The sequence below is a fragment of the Ictidomys tridecemlineatus genome, chromosome 3, assembly GCF_052094955.1.
Source record: "Ictidomys tridecemlineatus isolate mIctTri1 chromosome 3, mIctTri1.hap1, whole genome shotgun sequence".
NCBI lineage: Eukaryota > Metazoa > Chordata > Mammalia > Rodentia > Sciuridae > Ictidomys > Ictidomys tridecemlineatus.
In genome coordinates this window covers 166367434-166382638 of record NC_135479.1, presented here as the reverse complement: position 1 = coordinate 166382638, position 15205 = coordinate 166367434, and the positions used below count along the sequence as shown (strand labels likewise).

The window sequence follows — 15205 nt, the reverse complement described above, 5'->3', positions numbered from 1 at the left end:
AGTCAGAACACCCACTGACTTGGACAAAGCAGCTCTCTCCCACCCTGCGTGAAGGCCTTCCTAATGGAGGTTGGCATTCCATCTGCTGTGTTTCATGCTGCAGGCTTTATTAACCAAATGTTAATAAAACCAGCTTTAGACAGCTGCTCGTGGTTTTCCTTTGCAATGCGTCCAACAGAATCCCTTAGCGCTGCAGCCTGTGGTTGTCAACATTTTTGTCTCTGGATGTTCATAAATGATTATGTTGCAGAGCAGATTTCTGCTGGCTTCTCAACTGGGTGAGACACAAGGAAGCCCATCCCCCTTCTCAGAGCCAGGAAGAGTCACTCAGGGGCACAGGACTGGCTCACAATTCCATTGGTAACTCAGTTTGGGTTTGGCAAGCAGAGGGTATCCCTTTCAAGTTCTTATTAACCAGATTTGTAAAAATGTTGTTCTCCTTTACCTGGTTACTAGGAACACTTCATAGTTAATTGCATTTAAAGTCATGATCCTTTTTAAAAAAAATCTCAATCCCCCTTCCCTTTAAATGGTTATCTGTTAAAATGCTTAGAAGAGAAGGGAATAAAATTATGAGATTTGGATTACCGTGATACAGGGAGCAACAGAGCCACTCATTTAGAAGAGGGGAAGGAAAAATTTCCTGCAAAGAGTCAGACTTGTACAGTATCCCCATTTTCATCCTGTGGCAGCCACAGAATAATTCAGTGCTACTCTGACAAATGTAGGAACTCTTCAAAAAGTCTGGGGAGTGAAATATTGTCTTAACAATGATTCTTCCTTTTCTGATTAGCGGGGAGCCTGTATCCTGCTTCCAAAGGCAGGATCCAGTTTTCTTATTCATTTTCACCACAGTTGGAATGGAAAAATTGAAGTCATTGCTCTGATGGCGAAACACATCTTGTGGCGCTCAGAGCCAGCAGTCAGTACAGACAGGCGCAGGCAGGGTGCCTCTTTTCTCTGTGTAAAGAGTTTCACTCTGCGGAAACAGATAGATTTTCGGTGTAAGCTCATATTGTACAAATGGCAGGCTCTTTTGATTAAATCTCTCTTTTATTTATAAGAATATCTCAGTTTTTTATGACTGACATCTCTGGTCTTAGCCATAAAAAACGTATTCTTCAATCTAAGGTCAGGAACTATTTGGGAGCGGGGGAGTCAAGGAGATGCCAAGGGTCTGTGGAAACCAGAACTCCAAAGAATCAGCAGGGGTGGAAGAAGCAGCAGTGTCTTTACATAGGGAAGATTAACAATACTTTTGGATTTCCATCTTTCTTCGGAAGCTGAGAAATGAGGAAGAAAAACGGAAGGGGAGAAAAGGAGATTTGAAACAAAGAAAACTGATGCAGATTGAGCCCTTTAGGTGCCCAGTGCAGTTAGAGCTGCCTTATCCACACTGCTCTATTCATCCTCACAACAATCGGGAAGATCTATGACCTTCCAGTAGTCACCTCCCTCACTGTTATGGTTTGGATGTGAAGTGTCCCCAAAAACCCCACGTGTGAGACAATGCAAGAAGGTTTGGAGGAGAAATGATTGGGTTACAGCCTGCACCTAATCAGTGAGTTAACCCCTGATGGGATCAACTGAGTGGTAAATGGAGGTAGGTGGGGTGTAGCTGGAGGAAGTGGTTCATTGGTTGTAGGATATGGGAATATATTTTGTATCTGGAGTTTGGAAACTCTCTCTGCTTCCTGATGTCATGTGAGCTGTTTCCTTCTGCTACGACTCTTCCTCCATGATATCCTGCCTCACCTCAGGCCCAAGGAATGGAGCCTGCTATCTATGGATTGAGACCTGAAATCGTGAGCCCTAAGTAACTCTTTCCTCCTCTACAGTTGTTCTGGTTAGGTCTTTAATTCACAGCAGCAAAAAAAAAAAAAAAAAAAAAAAAAAAAAAAGCTGACTAAAACACACCCCCCAGCCCCCACAAAGCCTACTTCACATTGTGAATGTTAAAATGGCAGGTACCTATTTTATCTTTATGTTGGCAAATGACTAAGGGACTCAATTCTAAGGAGCATAAGACTAAATCTATTTGGGGCAGTTTGGGTAGTAAACATTTTCCTCCAAAACAAAAGAAAAAAGGAGGAGAAGGAATGCAAAGAGCTATCTTGTCACTGTGCCTCCCACAAATGAATGCAAGTGCACAAGGACATGATTCCTGGAGCTGCAGCAGCCATCTTGCAATTAAGAAGTGAAAAATATGAAGACCAAAATGTTCATACTGAGGATAGTGGAATGGAGGACGAATAGATCTGGGTTCCTCATGACATTGTTGAGACCACTGATTCATCCCTAGAACCATCCACCTCCAGAGATCATTTTATATGATGTAATAAATTCCCTTATAATTTGAGTCACTTTTAGCTGGCTATTCTGTTACTTGGCAACCAAAAGCACTCTAATAGATAACAATATGACTTTCTTCATTCTATTAGATGTTTCATTGAACAGACCAGAAAATTAATACATTGACCACTGCAGTGGAAACACAACATAGTTCTTTATATATAATCTGTTTGAAATGATCTTTTCTGCAATATTTCAGTTTCTAGCTTAATACACTTCCTCTTGGATGCCCTTCATGTGTTAATGAGAACACCCGGTGGTCTCTGAGATGACCCTGTACCACAGATAGTAGCCTTATTTGACATTATACCTTATAGGCCAGCTGCTGAAAGGTTGATTCTAATCCTCAACCACTGGCCGTATAATTTGGCCAACACCCTTTTCTGTTAGAAGTAAGAGACTGATGGAAGTTCAAAAGCTGGTGTTCTGAGGCCAACATAACAAATGAATCTATGATTATGATCTTCTACCATAATAATGATGCCAGGTTCACAGGTTGTGACGATTCCTCAGAACAAGAAAGATGTTGTTCAAAATGGTTCATAGTGAAGTTACCAGTCACACTTATGCTTGTAGAGCCAGACATCATTATGTTATGCTCTGTATGAAATTCCCAAAAAGAACACTGGAGGGCTGGGGCTGTAGCTCAGTGGTAGAGTGCTTGCCTAGCTGGGTTCGACCCTCTGCACCAATAAAGATAAAAATAAATAAAATAATGATATTGTGTCCATCTATAATGATAAAAAAAGAGAACACTGAAGTGATGATGTTATTTGTTGCCAAGGGTCCAAGGTAGGGGTTTGACAAAAAGGGGATGGTATACAGGAAATGTCCTGGTTGTAGTGGTAGTTACTTTAATCTATGCATGTGTTTATTCATTGAGCCACACACCAAAATGAATTAAATTTTACTAGAAAACACTTTAAAATTTTTAAGTGAAAGTAAGTTTGTTCCATTCTTAAAATATCTTTATTATATTTTTATGTGGTTCTGGGGATGGAACCCAGTGCCTCATGCATGCTAGGCAAGCACTCTACCACTGACTTACAACCTCAGCCCAAATTTGTTCCATTTTTAAAAATGGTTCCTAACCAGATGTGGTGCCACAAATCTATATAATCCAGCCACTTGGGGGGCTGAGGCAGTAGATCAAAAATTTGAGGCCAGCTTGGACAACTTAGTGAGGCCCTGTTTCAAAAAGGGCTGGATATAGCTCAGTAGTAAAGCACTCTTGGGTTCAATCACCAATTCTGGAAGAAACAACAACAAAAAAAGTTCTTAGCTAATCATTCATTGATTGGTCCAAATTGATTTGTTTTCCCCTCCAGCAAAAAAGAAAGAAATGTTATTGTTAACTTATTGCTGCACTTACGAAAACAGTACACAGGTAGGGGAAGAAAAAAAATTCTAAGTCTGATTCTATATCTGACAGCAGGTTTGATCTCACCAAGAGGTATGGAAAAGAACAGGATTTCATGAAACAAAATTGTAGTTTCTGAATTGCTGAGGCTTCTCAAATTTTCAGCCTAAGAACCAGAGCCATTTCCCTAGTTACAAAATCCATGATTGTCTCAATCAGTGCACAAAAAGCATTGAACAGAATTCAACTCCTTGAATGTTAAGTACACTCAACAAACTAGAAATAGAAGGAAACTACCTCAACATAAAAGGTCATATATGGTGCTTGCTTCAGCAGCACATATACTAAAATTGGAATGATACAGAGAAGATTAGCATAGCCCCTGCACAAGGATGAAACGCAAATTCGTGAAGTGTTACATACTTTTAGTCACGTCACCCCAATTGGACGAGGGGCAGAGAAGAGCCGCTGCCCGTGCCCAGAACAGGCCCAGCGACCCGCCGGCGTGGTAGTCATGTCACCCCAATTGGAGTAAGGGCAGAGCAGAGTCACCAACCGCGCCTGCAGGGTAGGCAGACCTGTGACCCACTGGCAGAACAGGCCCAGCGGCCCGCCAACGTGGTAGACAGATCACCCCAATTGGAGGAGGAGCACAGCCGCCACCTGCCCCTGCAAGGAAGACTTTTCAACTATACAAGAGCAATATAAATATATAGGGGGAAAATTCAATAACACAACAGTTTCACCAAGCAGAAAGAAACGCGAGCAGTATGAAGAGACAAGGAAAGAAAGGACCACAAGCAATGCAGGTCAACTCAACTTTAGAAGAGGTAATAGCTGTAGCAGATGGAATGTCAGATAAAGAATTCAGGATATACATGCTTCAGATGATCTGGAGTCTCAAGGAAGACATTAGACAGCAAAATCAGACAATGAAAGATCACTTCAATAATGAATTACATAAACAAATCCAAGAATCAAAAGATCAACTATACAGGGAGATAGAGGTTATAAAAAACAAACAAACAGAAATCCTAGAAATGCAGGAAGCAATAAACCAACTTAAAAACTCAATTGAGAATACTACCAGCAGAGTAGAACACTTAGAAGATAAAACATCAGACAATGAAGACAAAGTATTTCAACTTGAAAAGAACATAGACAGCTCAGCAAGACTGTTAAGAAACCATGAGCAGAACATCCAAGAAATATGGGATAACATAAAGAGACCAAACTTAAGAGTCATTGGGATACAGGAAGGTATAGATATCCAAACCAAAGGAATGAGCAATCTATTCAATGAAATAATATGAGAAAACTTCCCAGACTTGAAAAATGAGACAGAATCCCAAATCCTAGAAGCCTACATGATGTCAAAGGTGCACAATCATAAGAGATCCACACCTAGACACATTATAATGAAGATGCCCAACATACAGAATAAGGAGAGAATTTTAAAAGCTACAAGAGAAAGGAAGCAGATTACATTTAGGGGTAAATCAATCAGGATAACAGCTGATCTTTCAACACAGACTCTGAAAGCTAGAAGATCCTGGAATAACATATTTCAAACACTGAAAGAAAATGAGATCCAACCAAGAATTGTGTATCCAGCGAAATTAAGCTTCAGGATGGAAGATGAAATTAAAACCTTCCTCGATAAACAAAAGTTAAAAGAATTTGCAGCTAGAAAACCACCTCTTCAAAACATCCTCAGCAAAACATTACAGGAAGAGGAAATGGAAAATAACAATGAAAACCAACTGTGGGCAGTAGTAGGTAAAGGGGGGAATAATAATCAAAGAGGAAAACAAACCATGTTTAGTAATACAAATAAACAAATATGGCTAGAAGAACAACCCATATCTCAATAATAACCCTAAATGTTAATGGCTTAAGCTCACCAATTAAGAGACACAGGCTAGTAGGATGGATCACAAAACAAGACCCAACAATATGCTGCCTATAGGAGACGCATTTGATAGGAAAAGACATACATAGACTGAAGGTGAAAGGTTGGGAAAAATCATATCACTCATATGGACTTCGGAAACAAGCAGGAGTGTCCATACTCATATCAAATAAAATAGATTTCAAGCCAAAGTTAATCAACAGGGATAAAAAGGGACACTACATACTGCTTAAGGGAACCATACACCAACAAGACATAACAATCATAAATATATATGCCCCAAACAATGGTGCAGCTATGTTCATCAAACAAAGTCTTTTCAAGTTCAAGAGTCTAATAGACCTCCATACAATAATCATGGGAGATTTCAACACACCTCTCTCACCACTGGACAGATCTTCCAAACAAACGTTGAATAAGGAAACTATAGAACTCAATAGCACAATTAATAACCTAGACTTAATTGACATATATAGAATATACCACCCAACATCAAGCAGTTACATTTTTTTTCTCAGCAACACATGGATCCTTCTCAAAAATAGATCATATATTATGTCACAGGGCAACTCTTAGATAATATAAAGGAGTAGAGATAATACCATGCATCTTATCTGATCATAATGGAATGAAACTGAAAATCAACGATAAAAGAAGGAAGAAAAATCATGCATCACTTAGAGAATGAACAATAGGTTACTGAATGATCAATGGGTTATAGAAGACATCAAGGAGGAAATTAAAAAATTCTTAGAGATAAATGAAAACACAGACACAACATATCGGAATCTATGGGACACATTGAAAGCAGTTCTAAGAGGAAAATTCATTACTTGGAGTTCATTCCTCAAAAAAAGAAAAAAACAACAAATAAATGATCTCATACTTCATCTCAAAATCCTAGAAAAAGAAGAGCAAAACAACAGCAGAAGAAGTAGAAGGCAAGAAATAATTAAAATCAGAGCTGAAATTAATGAAATCGAAACAAAAGAAACAATTGAAAAAATTGACAAAACTAAAAGTTGGTTCTTTGAAAAAATAAATAAAATCAACAGACCCTTAGCCATGCTAACGAAGAGAAGAAGAGAGAGAACTCAAGTTACTAGCATACGGGATGGAAAAGGCAATATCACAACAGACACTTCAGAAATACAGAAGATAATCAGAAATTATTTTGAATCCTTATACTCCAATAAAATAGAAGATAGTGAAGGCATCGATAAATTTCTTAAGTCATATGATCTGCCCAGATTGAGTCAGGAGGATATAGACAACCTAAACAAAACCAATATCAATTGAGGAAATAGAAGAAACCATCAAAAGACTACCAAGTAAGAAAAGCCCAGGACTGGATGGGTATACAGCAGAGTTCTACAAAACCTTTAAAGAAGAACTAATACCAATACTTTTCAAGCTATTTCAGGAAATAGAAAAAGAGGGAGAACTTCCAAATTCATTCTACGAGGCCAACATCACCCTGATTCCTAAACCTGACAAAGACACTTCAAATAAAGAAAACTACAGACCAATATCTCTAATGAACCTAGATGCAAAAATCCCCAATAAAATTCTGGCAAATCGGATACAAAAACATATCAAAAAAATTGTGTACCGGGCTGGGGATGTGGCTCAAGTGGTAGCATGCTCACCTGGCATGCATGCGGCCCGGGTTCGATCCTCAGCACCACATACAAAGATGTTGTGTCCGCCGAAAAAAGTAAAAAATAAATATTAAAAAAATTCTCTCTCTCTCTCTCTCTCTCTCTCTCTCTCTCTCTCTCTCTCTCTCTCTCTTTTAAAAAAAATTGTGCACCATGATCAAGTAGGATTTATCCCTGGGATGCAAGCCTGGTTCAATATACAGAAATCAATAAATGTTATTCACCACATCAATAGACTTAGATGCAGAAAAAGCATTCGACAAAGTACAGCATCCCTTTATGTTCAAAACTCTAGAAAAACTAGGGATAACAGGAACATACCTCAACATTGTAAAAGCAATCTATGCTAAACCTCAGGTTAGCATAATTCTGAATGGAGAAAAATTGAAGGCATTCCCTCTAAAATCTGGAACAAGACAGGGATGCCCTCTCTCACCACTTCTGTTCAACATAGTTCTCGAAACACTGGCCAGAGAAATTAGACACATGAAAGAAATTAAAGGCATAAAAATAGGAAAAGAAGAACTTAAATTATCACTATTTACAGGTGACATGATTCTATACCTAGCAGACCCAAAAGGGTCTACAAAGAAACTATTAGAGCTAATAAATGAATTCAGCAAAGTGGCAGGATATAAAATCAACACGCATAAATCAAAGGCATTTCTGTATTTCAACGACAAATCTTCTGAAATGGAAATGAGGACAACCACTCCATTCACAATATCCTCCAAAAAAAAAAAATAAAATACTTGGGAATCAACCTAACAAAAGAGGTGAAAGACTTATACAATGAAAACTACAGAACCCTAAAGAGAGAAATAGAATAAGATCTTAGAAGATGGAAAAATATACCCTGTTCATGGATAGGCAGAACTAACATCATCAAAATGGCGATATTACCAAAAGTTCTCTATAGGTTTATTGCAATGCCAATCAAAATCCCAACGGCATTTCTTGTAGAAATAGAGAAAGCAATCATGAAATTCATATGGAAAAATAAAAGACCCAGAATAGCAAAAACAATGCTAGGCAGGAAGTGTGAATCAGGCGGTATAGCGATACCAGACTTCAAACTATACTACAGAGCAATAGAAACAAAAATAGCATGGTACTGGTACCAAAACAGGCGGGTGGACCAATGGTACAGAATAGAGGACACAGAAACCAATCCACAAAACTACAACTATCTTATATTTGATAAAGGGGCTAAAAGCATGCAATTGAGGAAGGATAGCATCTTCAACAAATGTTGTTGGGAAAACTGGAAATCCATATGCAACAAAATGAAACTGAATCCCTTTCTCTCACCATGCACAAAAGTTAACTCAAAATGGATCAAGGAGCTTGATATCAAATCAGAGACATGGCGTCTGATAGAAGAAAAAGTTGGCTACCATCTACATACTGTGGGGTTGGGCTCCAAATTCCTCAATAGGTCACCAATAGCACAAGAGTTAATAACTAGAATAAACAAATGGGACTTACTCAAACTAAAAAGTTTTTTTCTCAGCAAAAGAAACAATAAGAGAGATAAATAGGGAGCCTACATCCTGGGAACAAATCTTTACTCCTCACACTTCAGATAGAGCCCTAATATTCAGAGTATACAAAGAACTCAAAAAATTAGACAATAAGATAACAAATAACCCAATCAACAAATGGGCCAAGGACCTGAACAGACACTTCTCAGAGGAGGACATACAATCAATCAACAAGTACATGAAAAAATGCTCACCCTTGCTAGCAGTCAGAGAAATGCAAATCAAAACCATCCTAAGATACCATCTCACTCCAGTAAGATTGGCAGCCACTATGAAGTCAAACAACAAGTGCTGGCGAGGATGTGGGGAAAAGGGTACACTTATACATTGCCAGTGGGACTGCAAGTTGGTGCAGCCAATTTGGAAAGCAGTATGGAGATTTCTTGGAAAGCTGGGAATGGAACCACCATTTGACCCAGCTATTCCCCTTCTTGGTCTATTTCCTAAAGACCTAAAAAGAACATACTACAGGGACACTGCTACATCGATGTTCATAGCAGCACAGTTCACAATAGGAAGACTGTGGAACCAACCCAGATGCCCTTCAATAGACGAATGGGTAAAAAAAAAAAATGTGGCATTTATACACAATGGAGTATTACTCTGCATTAAAAAATGACAAAATCATAGAATTTGCAGGGAAATGGATGGCATTAGAGCAGATTATGCTAAGTGAAGCTAGCCAATCCCTAAAAAACAAATGCCAAATGTCTTCTTTGATATAAGGAGAGTAACTAAGAACAGACTAGGGAAGAAGAGCATGAGAAGAAGACCAACATTAAACAAGGATGAGAGGTGGGAGGGAAAGGGAGAGAGAAGGGAAATTGCATGGAAATGGAAGGAGACCCTCAGGGTTATACAAAATTACATACAAGAGGAAGTGAGGAGAAAGGGAAAAAATACAAGGGGGAGAAATGAATTACAGTAGAGGGGGTAGAGAGAGAAGAGGGGAGGGGAGGGGAGGGGAGGGGGATAGTAGAGGATAGGAAAGGCAGCAGAATACAACAGACACTAGTATGGCAATATGTAAATCAATGGATGTGTAACCGATGTGATTCTGCAATCTGTATATGGGGTAAAAATGGGAGTTCATAACCCACTTGAATCAAAGTGTGAAGTATGATATATCAAGAACTATGTAATGTTTTGAACAACCAACAATAAAAATTAAAAAAGGTCATATATGAAAAATCCATAGCTAACATCATATTCAACAATGAAAGATAAAACCATTTACTCCTAAGATCAGAAACAAAACAAGAATGCCCATTTTTATCACTTCTATTTAACATAATTCCAGAGTATTTGACAAGAAAAAGAAATAAAAGAAAACCAAGTTGGAGAGGAGAAAATAAAAATCATCTCTCTTTGCAGATGACAAGATTTTGTATGCAGAAAAGCTTAATGACATTCAACGAAAAATATTAGAACTAATAAATTCAGCAAAGTTGCAAGATATAAGATAAATACACAAAGGTCCTTAACAATGAACAACCCAAAAGGAAATTAAGAAAAAAATTCAATTTACAATAAAATAAAAAGAGAATAAATTTAAGGAAGTGAAATACCTTTATACTGAAAACTATAAAATGTTGCTAAAAAATTAAAGACACCAATAAATGGAAAGATATCCCATGTTTATGTATATTTGTGGATTAAAAGGTTTAATATTTTCAAAATGTCAGGAATACCAAAGTGGTCTACAAATTCAATGCAATCCATATCAAAATCTCAATGACACTTTTGACAGAAATGAGAAATCTATCCTAAATTTGCGTGGCATCTCATGGACCCTGAATAGCAAAAACAATCTAGAAAAAGATACCAGAGTTGGAAGTGCTACATTCCTGATTTCAAAACTTTCTATAAACCTATGAGAATTAAAATTGTGATACTGGCAAAAAGACAAGCACACAGATCATTAAATAGGATATGGAAGCCATAAATAAACTCTTATATGTATCAGATATGATTTACAACAAACAAAAGTACTATTCAGTTAGGAAAGAGATTTCTTTTCAATGAAGGGTGTTGGAAAAAAGTCTTCACAAAAAAAAAAAAAGAGTTGGACCCTTGTACTTTATACCACATATAAAAAGTACCTCACAATAGACTAGAGACCTAAAAATCTAGAAAACATAAAGTAAAAGCTTCACAACATTGGACTTGGCAGTAACTTCTCGGATATGCTATTAAATGCACAGTCCACACACACACACACAAAAAAAAGGCAAATCGGGACTTCATGAAGATTTAAAAATTGAAAGACACTATCAGCACTCCTGACAAAGTGCTCCACTGTACAGGTTCAATGAAATAAGATGAATATCGAGCCTGACTCCTTTTGATAAACATTAAAAATTATGTCATTCTCTTGTGGGTGAAATTTATAGAACCCTTCTTCATTCTGATATAAAATGCTAGATATATAAAATAAAGATTGCCTCAATCCCCAAACTAACAACACTCTTAACAACTTTAAGAAGGATGAAAAAACACATGAAATGTGTAGTTTTTACCAGAGGACAAAATAATTTTGCTACTTAAAATTTTAATAATCCACTGGAGCTGGCCATGGTGGTACAGGCCTATAATCCCAGTGGTTCAGGAGGCTGAGGCAGGAGGATCACGAGTTCAAAGCCAGCCTCATCAAAAGTAAGGAACTAAGCAACTCAGTAAGACCCTGTCTCTAAATAAAATACAAAATAGGGCTGGGGATATTACTCAGTGGCCAAGTACCCCTGAGTTCAATCCCTGGTACCAAAAAAAAAAATCCTTCTAATCTGATTATTTTTGTAAGAATTGATATTCTTAAAAGCAGATTTAAATTCAAAATTGCTGCACTATTACTGTCATGTATAACTAAAAACAACAAATAAATTTTAAAAAATTGTTTCCTGTTCAACTAGGCAAATTCTTTGTACAGAGATAAGAAACAGAAACTTTATGTACTTTTCAACTACTGAGACAAATAAGTGTCTAAAGGATACAAAGTATGTTATCTGCATTTTCTACATTTTCAGAGAATATCATCTTTTTGTGAAATGGTTGGGTAAGCAGCAGAGTTCTTGGGTAAGTTTCGCCATTCTCTAAAGACATAATTAGAATATGTCCATTTGTCAACATCAACTCTGCATTTTCAGACACCAATTAGTTAATGTCAGACTGAGGCAAGAAGTGCTAACCTCAAATTAAAATTAACAACACTGCAGTGTTGAGAAATCAGGGTGAGGTAGGAGATGAAGCTCTTGCATTCTGAGTAGAGAATTTAAACTACTTGAATTTAAATCCCAGCCCCACCATTTACAAACCATGTGACCTCCAACAAGTTATTTCTTTCTTTTTTTTTACAATAGTGGATTGCATTACAATCATAATTATCCATTCACAACACAATTTTTTGTAACTCTGTAAATCATAGTTTCAAAAGGAAAAATAGTACCTGTCTCACAAGATTGTTGGAAAAATAAGCATTTAATGTCAAACGACATATAAAAAGGGCCCAATACACACTAGTAATTCTTATTACTTAGCTGGATATTTCTCCATAACCTTTGGTAAACAATATTGCTTATACATTGCTCTAGAGACTTTCATCCCATTACCTGGTATCATTTGAGTTGTCATTCAAACCCCATATTCATTTGGTAATGAAAAATGTAGTTATTTTCTTTGAATCAAATCACCTTATAAAAGTAGAACTATTAATATAACAAAAATATCATTTCATCTAGTTTTATAGTCCAGAGATTTTCATAGACTTTTTCAAAGGTAAGATGTTCAGTCTTCATCATAAAAGCAATAACTATAGCAACACTTCAGCTGACCCCTGCAAGACTAAAAAAGAGACCTTTAAGATAAATATCAAATAGAAAAAATTTTAAACCCAGCCCCCATCGATGGTAAAGGTCAGGTCTACTTCATTTCCACTTCTATTCCCTTTGCTTCAGAAATAAGACCACTGTTAGAAATAGAAGGAAAAAAAGGAGGAAGAGTAAATCCACAGAAAACAAGAAAATATTCACAAATCATATATCTGAAAAGAGATTCATATTCAGAATACATTTTTTTAAATTCCTACAGTTCAACAATAAAAAAATTAACAACCCAATTAAAGAATGGGCAAATAGGCCAGATACAGTGGTACATGCCCGTAATTCCAGTGACTCAGAAGACTAAGGCAGAAGGATTACCTCTTTGAAGCCAGCCTCAGCAACTGAGCAAGACCCTGTCTCTAAATTAAAAATTTTTTTAAAAGGCAAGAGATGTTGCTCAGTCATTGGTAAAATGCCCCTGGGTTCAAAGGCTATAAAGAATTATCCAGTTGAGTAATAAGTACCAAAAAAAAAACATAGACAACTCTTCATTCAGATGACTATTATTAAAACAAAACAACTATTGGCAAGGATGTGAAGAAACTGGACTCCTTTTGTACACTTAGTAGAAATACAAAATGGCAGAGCCACTGTGGGAAACTGTACAGTGATTTCTCCAAAGTTAAAAATAGAATTACTATATAACCCAGCAATTCCACTTCCAGAAATATACCAAAAGGAATTGCAAGGAGGGTTTCAAAGAGTTATTTGTATGCCCATATTTATACCAGCATTATTCATAATATCCAATAGGTGGAAACAATCTAAATATCCTTTGATGGATGACTGAATAAACGAAATGGAATATACACACCAACAGGATACCATTCAGCCTTTAAAAAGAAGGAAATCCTGACACATACTTCAACGTGGATGAACTCTGAGGATATTATACAAAGTGAAATAAGTCAGTCACAGAAAGGAGAAATATCATATGATTACACTCACGTGCGATACCTGGAGTGATCAGATTCATCGAGATGGAGTGGTGGTTGCCAGGGGCTGGGGGAGAGAAGAATGGGAAGTTGTTTTTTATGGGCATAGAGTTTAGTGTGGGAACATGAAAAGTTCTTGAGACAGCTGATGGTGACCATTAGACAACAATGTGAATATGCCTAATGCCACTGAACTGTACACTTAAATGAGTGAAATGTTATAGTATTTCTCTCTCTCTCTCTCTCTCTCTCTCTCTCTCTCTCTCTCTCACACACACACACACACACACACACACACACACACACACACACACACACCACAGATCTCAAGATCAACATGTCTTGTCTGAAATGTGAAATGGCAGATACCAAAAAAAAATTTTTTTTGAGTGGGCCATTATGTGTCCACTAAACAAAAGAACAAGCCAAATATCAGTAGAGGGGACAGAGTAAAGATGGCAGTAGCTGTCAGCTCTAGCTGTTCTAATAAGTTAAGGCAGCATAACTTTATGTGAGATTCCTGTCTTGCTGGTTTCACTGGAAATGAATAGTCTCCATATCAATGGGGAATTTCATTAATTAGGGTTTATTGGATTCACTAAAACAGTTCTATTATTTAAGTACTCAAAAGGTTCTTTGGCCATAGACATGTCACTACATCACCGAACAGAACTCTGTCAAGGATGCTCTGTAGATAACTTCTTAGCACAAGGAGTTCATTCTCCTGGGAACACACTGGAGCCTCCACATGGCCCTTAAGAAGACACTGACCTCTTTGAAACCAGGATTGCAAGATCCAGTGAACTGGAGAAGACTCTCGGTTGCACAGATTTTTCTGAACTCTGGTTCTCAGAAAGGCTAAGTGAAGGAATCGTCAGAAGACTCAAAATAGAATTTGTCACATTCCGATCTTATGAGATAATGCATGATCTTGCAGAGGCATTAAAAAGAAGGAAGATAATCTGTGGCTCTGTTTAATGTGATTTATTGGCTTCTAGAGACTCAAATACCATGAAAACAATTCTCTTCTATAAAAATACATATATTTCTATTGGACTCTTTTAAACTGAAAATAATGGTTAAATCCTTGGATCAGGACTAGTGCCAGCATAAGGAAGGAGTTTCCAGCTCACCAACTTCTTCCCAGCCCATGCACATACTCTGTATTTCAAGATTTTTGTCCTTGGCCTCTTTTGTCTAAAATATAATTTAGCATCATAGGGGGCCTTTTAGATGGCTTTCAGCTTAAAGCAGGCTTCTTTGGTTCAGACCAGTGAAAGTTTCTCATATGAACTGAGGTCACTTCTTGACCTCTCGAGTCCTCGATATGTTATCCTCAGGGCAGCTGCCTCCCTCCTAGTCTCTTATAAATTAGCTGTGTATTTTCTGGGATCAACCACATCCTCAGAAAACTGACTACAGCTCATCCAGGAAACTTGGCCCCCATTCTCTCTCTAGAGACAGCTGTGTGAAAGTTTCAGAGTTAATAACTCAGACAGAGGGTCCTCTGTGGTTAGCAGAGCCCCAAATTTGGATAATGTTTCGCTTGAATATTCATTGGCCTTG

At 37.4% G+C, this 15205-nt stretch overlaps 1 non-coding gene across 1 annotated transcript; it reads left to right on the top strand.

Moving 5' to 3' along the window:
- Nucleotides 1-4032: 4032 nt before the first annotated feature.
- On the top strand, nucleotides 4033-4139 carry LOC120884709 (U6 spliceosomal RNA). The gene has a single exon (XR_005727120.2). It is a non-coding gene; the product is annotated as a U6 spliceosomal RNA (small nuclear RNA).
- The last annotated feature ends 11066 nt before the right edge of the window (nucleotides 4140-15205 follow it).